Source organism: Cupressus sempervirens, chromosome 8 (assembly GCF_028749045.1).
Source record: "Cupressus sempervirens isolate cs-2001-9-10 chromosome 8, ASM2874904v1, whole genome shotgun sequence".
Lineage (NCBI taxonomy): Eukaryota > Viridiplantae > Streptophyta > Pinopsida > Cupressales > Cupressaceae > Cupressus > Cupressus sempervirens.
In genome coordinates, this window is record NC_143125.1 from 308,908,904 (window position 1) to 308,916,879 (window position 7,976).

A 7,976-nucleotide genomic window follows, 5' to 3' on the forward strand; every position below is an offset into this window, starting at 1 on the left:
AGTGAGGGTTAATTCCTTTCAGCCCACTACAAAACATGAAGAACTAAATTTATTTGATTAAAATGATTTGTGCAAATTACATTCATATCAGCTTGCATTTGATTTAGTGATTAGTGCCTTATCCATTGAAACATAGAGTCATTACCAGCATGATGACCTAACTTGATTGCTTTACAATTAATTTTGTCAACTGAAATCCCCAAATCCCATTCTTATAAAATATCTGCTCCATACACCCAGAAACCCTATCAGAACATTGAAGCATTTACCCAACTCGATTCAAAAGCAACAAAAGATCTAATATACAACTCATCCAAGATGCCTTAAATCAAATGAACCTTATTCATTCAATCTCAAAGTCAACAGCATATGAAGAATTGGGAGATAGAATAAGAAAACCTAGATAATTCATGTAAATCCCCTTTTATATTTATCCTTCAAAAGATTGAATACATAAATTGGTAACACTAAATGAAACTCAAAATACTTTACATGATCGAGCATCAATTTCCATTATCTCTGGAAAACAATACATGAAATGAAATAAAAATATGCACAAGAGTGGATGTGTGGTCTTCACTGCTAGAGCTCAGCTCAATAGAAAGGAAGAAAAACCATCAACAACCTTGGTTTCATAGTGAAAATTGGAACCCTTCTAGTATCACAGAGAAAACTGCCCATTTTTTTAAGGAAAGAGAAACAAAAAAGATATAGGAGAAATGAATTCCTAGATTTGACCAAAAAATGACAAATGTCCCCTAAAAATTCTTTCCCAAGAAGCTGAAAAACCTCTTTATACCCTCTCTTTGTAACTACATATCAAATCCCCATGATTTGGCCTCTACGAGAATAAAATATCTTAGATATTTGATAAAAATGATAACTGATTTTGATGCTTGATCTAGAAACAAGGAAAAGGCAAAATTTGGTTTAAAAATGAACTCTAGAAGAATGAAAACTTTTTTGTATTTGTTTAGGCTTCAACAATATTCAATGTTTTTCCCCCAATTGATTTTTATGCTTCATGATGAATTCTATCTGTTCCATTGAGAATACCCCAGAAAACACAAAACTACTTATAAAATGAGCTAGCAAAGACCTGCTCAAAAATTGACCCCATATCTAGAAAATTTATCTCCTCCCAGTTCCAACAATATATTGCACTGCATATTTTGAATGAAAAATGCCCTCTTGGGACCAATTTGGAAATTTAGTTCCTAGACTAAATCAGAACATTAAAATTGAAAAATTTAAAAGTTCATATAGTTAAAACTATATAAAAACATTGAAATTCATTTAAAACCTTCCATTTTTTGAAAATTTATGCCTTGATGAGCTTTTAATTTTAATATTCATTTTCTCCTTACTCCCTTGGCCACTCAAATAATGCCACATGTTAGACTTTGATAGGTCCCTTGACTTTTGGTAGGTCCCACACATCCGAGCATAGAAGTGCTTGCAATTTTCTTTTTTCTTATGCTTTTACATTTTCATTCACCCTTTACACTATTATGATCACACATGGAACACATTAATATATTAATCTTTTAAACCATCATATTAATCCTTTAGCTTCTTGTAGCATCGGGACCCTTTGAAGATGTGCCTTCCACACTTATGTTGTCTATCCTGTAGCATCATAAATCCTTCAATCTCACTTTATGTTCTATTATTTGAGCATAAGATCAGGGTTCTTTAAAATTTGTCTTATGCTCATACAATGGAAGTTATTTTGTATTGTCGAAACTCATTTACCTTGCCATTTCTAGTCTTATGCTACGCTGCCACATGGAACTTTCCTCCTATAGGGTTTGGTCAAAATTTTACTTAGTCTTCGTGCCCAAATGGCCAACCATGGGCACCACGTGCATAGCTTGTAGGCTCTCAAAAAGTCATGTCTTGTTAGATAGCTTATGATATGAGTGTTATTGTATTTAAAAAAAATATCATCCTAAATCATGATCAATGTGGGATGATTGCTCAAAACCTTGCTCTATTCTCAATGAGTTTTCAAATGCCTCCTGGACTAGGTGTGCTTCTTGCAATACTTATCTCTTCTCTATTTTCAAAGCATAAAAGAAATGGATTGTTTGTCGTGCAACAGAACAAAATATTTTTCAAAAATATTTGATTGAATTGCAAAGATCTGACATTGTTGCAATGTGAAGTAGAAGAAAAAGTTGAAAATTACTTATTACACGTGTTGTCCTATTGCTCTAGACCAATGGACACCATCAGCTACAAAATGTGCCATTATAGCTCTACTTCTTCATTTGTGGATTTCCTTTGTCATGGGTGCTCTTTGCGTCTTGTAAAAATGTGGATCTGCATGTGGAGCCTCCTCTTTACATGGGGTGCCCATTTCATTGCCTATGCGGATTATTTCTAGGTCATTCCCTCCTCTAATGCCATGATTTATTCCAACTATTTCTCCTTTTGTGTGTGGAATGAAAATGCTACCTCTTACGTGGACTACATTTGCATGGTCTGCCTCCTGTTCTACATGTGCTTGATGCCTTTTCCAAACAGCTTCCCTTTATTTTTTGGCATGATTAATTTTTTATGCAGTGACCTTTTCCATTTATCTTTCACATGGTTTGCAGTGTTGGTGGTGCTTCCTGAGTCCAAGCATGACATGGAGATTCCTACAATTCACATAGAGTGTTTCCTCTGCCTTGCCCTTGCATGAAACTTGTCTCTAGGTGTCTTTGCTACTACCATGGAGACCCCTATTGTTGATGTGTTCTTCTTTATTTGCCCCTTGTTTATGTTGATAAATGTGGAAAAAGATGATGTCTACTCCTTTCTAGGTCCTTCAAGCTAATAGACATAAACAACTTAGAATACAACCGTATCAAGCATCATCCTTAGGGTCTGAACTATGTTTGAAGACATCAGATCTGAGACATGTTTCCTCCAAATTGGCAATAGCAAGCTTTTCAGGAGGTAGTTGGTCCTCTTCTTGTACAAATTTATTATACTTAACTACAAGATCTAGAATTTTCTAAACTGTATGTTTATTTGTCTTAGTGTGATAGTCAAAGCATTGTAGGGTCAGACCATCAAAAAATTCTTTTTTATGTAAGTTGAGTAGCATCTTTTCTTCTAGCTCATTTTTTTGATAGGTAATAGCAATAGAATAGTAATGTCAATTTAGACCATGCATCAATGCTTGAATTAGCAGTTTATTTACATGCCCAAGATTTGAAGTTGTTTGTCAAGGCTCCTGCCCAAGAGTCATTGTTTGTGGATTGATTAAGTGAAATGCATTAATCACAACATTTCCCTTTACACTTTCAATAGGATCAACCACCACAACAATAGCTCATGGATTAAGAGCTTCAAATCTCTATTGGGTGTTGATATCAACACCTAATAGCCAACATCCAAAACCAGGATGTGAATGGTGGGTTTGAAGTCATATTTTGTCATCTCATCATAGAGTTTACCAGCTTCATCTGGTTTATATGGATCCACCATGACTTTGATTAGAGCAATGTAGATTTGGTAGTCATGAGGTGTCCCTCTCTCTTTCATTTCTAGAAGCAACTTATAGGATTGATCCAAATTCTCAGCATTGCCATAACCAGCGATCAAACAAGTATAAACAACAACATCTATTGGGTAGCCATTTTCATCTCCATAATAGGGATTCATTAAGTCTCTAAAAGTAGTAGCTCACTAAATTCCTCATCATTCATATACTCCTAACGTGCAGATTCAAATGGCAATTCTTAAGTCTCTAGCTCCATGTTATCATTTTTATTGATATAAGGTGAATATAATCTTGATTTGACCTTCCATGCAAAGAATCCATTGACCTGTCAAAGCCAACATTGTCATCAATCTTATTAACTTGGTATAATTAGTTGGACCCCAAAGTGGGTTCGGCTAAAAAAATTTTCATTTGCAAATGAATGAATTGCAAAATGACTCATTCACCCTCTAGCACTAATTTGTAACAAATTTGACCACTAAAAATGAGTTTGCAACTCATTTTAGGAGGTCCTTTCACTAGCCTTAAAAACTAATCCAAATAGATAACCCAGCTCTAGGAATTGACACACCGATTCCTTGTTCCACAATCTCTTACCTTGTCGAATCTTGTCTCATGATGAATTCTCAATCAGAAGATATTAACTCTCAAAGTTTCCCTCTCAGAATTGCCTACATAAAAACATATTAGAAAGCAATAAAACATGTTTGAATTTGACTTTGAAAACTAGGCAAACATGCACTTGGGAAAACAAAAACTATGGCATTTGTTCACTGTCATAAGGAGAGTATCTATGATTTGGGCTCATGACTAATAATGAGGTGAGTTTGGCAAGCAGTCAAAGTGGGCTATTCAAATTTGTAGACTGGAAACACTTGACAAAAAAACAATTTTTACAAATGGAATGGACCTAGAAAAACATGCAAAGGGATTCATCAAGACTTGAAAACTAGCACACTTGTGGTATATTCAGTATAGAACATAGTGGTACCATCCATTTGGTCCCACCAATCATGGACTCCTTGATTACAAGTGAAACTTTAAAAATTACAAATGGAATCACATTTGAAAATTGATCAAATAGATTCATCATAAGCTCAAATTAGGAATGTAGCAAGTCTCTAACCCCTATAATGAAATGCAATAGGAATTTCATCATTTTGGTCAACTAGGTCAAAGTTATAACAAGTCAAATAGGGAATTCTAAACAATTTGCAAATGCATGAAAATAGTAAACTACCAGCTTTGAGGGGTTCAAAACCTAATCAAACATATTCAAAATGATTTGAAAATTGGAACATAGGTTCTTTAATATGCATATTAAATATCTCCAAAGTGGAAAGTCATAAAAAATTTCTGGGTTAAATTTATTCAGATGCAAACAAGGCCTCCTATCGCTGTTTGACACTTTTGTAAAAATGCAGAATTAGACACTACTCTAAACGAGACTTGAAAAAATGGCCTCAGAATGTTAATTTATCAACATAAGATGAGTGGGCATATTGAATGGAAGGTGTTAGAAACATTGAACACCTCATAGGCCTCAAATGGATAGTCGGGTACACGTGCATTTAAAAGCATTTATAGGGCTTGATTTTCTCAATGGTACTCAAAATCAAGGCTTCGATTTTGAGTCCCAACACCTTGAAAGGGATTTAAGACTACACTCCACTCATGTCTAGGGTTTTAGTGATTGAAAGAGTGAGATTAAAGTCTGGTGCCTTGCATTCTACACCATGAACTAGTATATCTGAACCTCACTTTGCCTTGCTACTATTGGATGTCATCTTCACTTAGTAGGGTTTGACAAAATTAAAAAACTTTGGTAACATTTCACTCAAATCACTTGAATTCTCTTGAAGTTCACACTACACAATAACTCTTGAGATTTTATCAAAGTTTTCCATAAATACTTGGTACAAATATTAGATTGAATTGACAGACTATCATCCACTTCATTTTATTGAACACTCGGAGAAGTCTTCATTACTCGATAACCACACAGATGTTTATTACTCCTGACCTTGCTCGATAGAGTCTATAAACCATCCTTTCTCAATAAGATAGTAACCCGACCTTGCTCAGTGATAACATTCACTTGTTACTCAATGATCCCTTTTGCATCTTGAAAGCTAGTTTGAATCTTTCATCCTACTAACTAGAATTGATATCCAATGTCTCATTTAGTATCACAATTCCAACACTCCTTTGAGAGATCAAGTAGAAATGGTGGAGTCACTGAATTCTTGAGTGACTTGTTCATCATCACTTGGATTTGCATTCTCAGTAGACTTTGGAACCCCTTGTTGTCCCATCTATTTTTTGATGTTACCAACCTTTTCCTTCTTTTCATCTTCAATTCTTTTAGTATTCATGCAGTTCTCAGAAAGATGACCAAGTTCAATACAAATGAAACATATTTTAGCAGTATCTCTTTTCCTCAAATGATGCTTTACACAATTCATTCCAATGTGTCCAAATTCTCTACAGTAATGACATCTACACTAGGTGTTGTAGTCCCAACCAAATATAGGTTGTACAATCTGTTCTACTGGTTTCAATATCTTGGTTTTGCATTCTAATGACTTGGGTCCATAGTCTTACATTTGTGACATTTTCCTTCAAATCTTGGTTTTTCTTTGCATTCACTAGCCTTATGACCATGCTGATTGCAATTTTAGCACTTTCCATTGTATTTTTCCTTCCCATCGCTCCAACATTTGTTTGATGTATGACCTTGTCTATAGAGATTTTGCTCATTCAACTGATTTATGTCTTCTTGGGATTTCATCATTCTTTCATTGGTTTTCTTTTTAGAGTTTAGATCATTTGCAATCTTTCATTTTTTGATCTTAGATGTGAGATTTATTCATTTGCATTGGTTTGAATTACAAGATCTTTTCTTATTTTTAGGGATTGAGAGAGTTGCTCCTTTTCTTTCTTGAGTTGGGCAATAGCCATTTCCAAATCTAGCTTATCATTGTCAATAGCCTTGTCAAGTTTGAATATCTCCATGGCCTTTGATCTATACTCAAGCTATTAAACTTTTCTCTGAGAACCATAATGCTCTAATACCAATTGTTGGAAATATTATGACAAGCTAAGTTATGACAAACATAAAATGAGGTATGCACCCAGTAAAGAGATTTACATAAGATTATTAGGTGTGCCTTGTTAAAGGATTTGACTGATCCACCTATTAGGATGAAGTAGTAGCTAATCTTTGATTTTTAACTTGGTTTGTTGAATGAGATTGCTCTAAGTGTACACATCACCTTGCTATAATAGATGAATCTTTACTACTCCTTATACTGATGTAGCCTTTGTAATGTGCACTTCTACTCTTTTATAATGATTACATTACTTCCTTTTCAATTTTATACATACATTTGACATGATATAATACATTACATATATACCAATACAATTACACAATTAGAAAGTCAGCCAAAGTATAGAAACTCGAGCTCTGAAGACTGACTCAGTGAGGTTATGATATTTGGCATCCATTGTCACTACTCAGCATCATCATGCACTTGGTAGATGTAGAATCTCAGTCCATGCTAATCACTTCTAAGTAGTTTTGAACTTGGTCTATAGTAGAGACTCGAAGAATACTGTAAAACTCATCATATAAACTAAATTAGTTGGTTACCACTACATAGCTTGATAAACACTATCATGTCAAGCTCGATATAAACCGAGTCACTTGGTTAACACTAAGTAGCTTGATCAACACTAGACTTGCATTACATCAACTATGAACATGGTAAACACTACACAACTCAGTTTACACTAGTAAGTTTAGCATATATTAAGATGCTTGGTTTACACTACTGATTTACACAATAGTTGTAACTACTCAACATACATTGAAATTTGTCCAAAGGACTCGATAGCAGCTATAGAACTTGGTAACAATTGAAATGTTTGGTTAACACTATTATCTATATAATAAGCTCCATATGAACTCATAATCTAAATAATTTTATGTGACTAATAACAAACATGAGTGATATGACAACATCAAGAACATGAGTCACATCTAGAATATACTACCTCAAAATAGAAACATAAAAGTGGATGTGTGATAGGCTACATGGAAACACTAGTCAATAAGAAATAGGACCAATCCTCTCAAGGATTTCAAATGGTTTGACAAAATGTGGTGCCAACTTAGAGCCTTTCCATAATGGATGGGGCACTTCCTTAGCTACACTCTCAGAAACACCCTATCACCAATAGAAAAGTGACAGTCCAACCTATGGCATCTACATACTTATCCTACCTATCTTGAGTAGTAACCAAGTTTTCTCTAATAAAAAAAACCTCCTACTCCATATCTTGAACCATATTTGGACCCAAAAGAACTTGGTCCTACAAGGCTTGAAAATGTGACATGCCAAGAGAAATATGATACTTGTTATTGTATGCAAACTCAAAAAGGTATAAATAGTCCTCCCACTTCACCTACCTATCC

General features: G+C 34.5%; 1 pseudogene; it reads right to left on the bottom strand.

Annotated features, from left to right (window-relative positions):
• Positions 1–2,838: 2,838 nt before the first annotated feature.
• Positions 2,839–3,657, bottom strand: LOC149542632 (26S proteasome non-ATPase regulatory subunit 14 homolog pseudogene; annotated as a pseudogene).
• Positions 3,658–7,976: the final 4,319 nt, after the last annotated feature.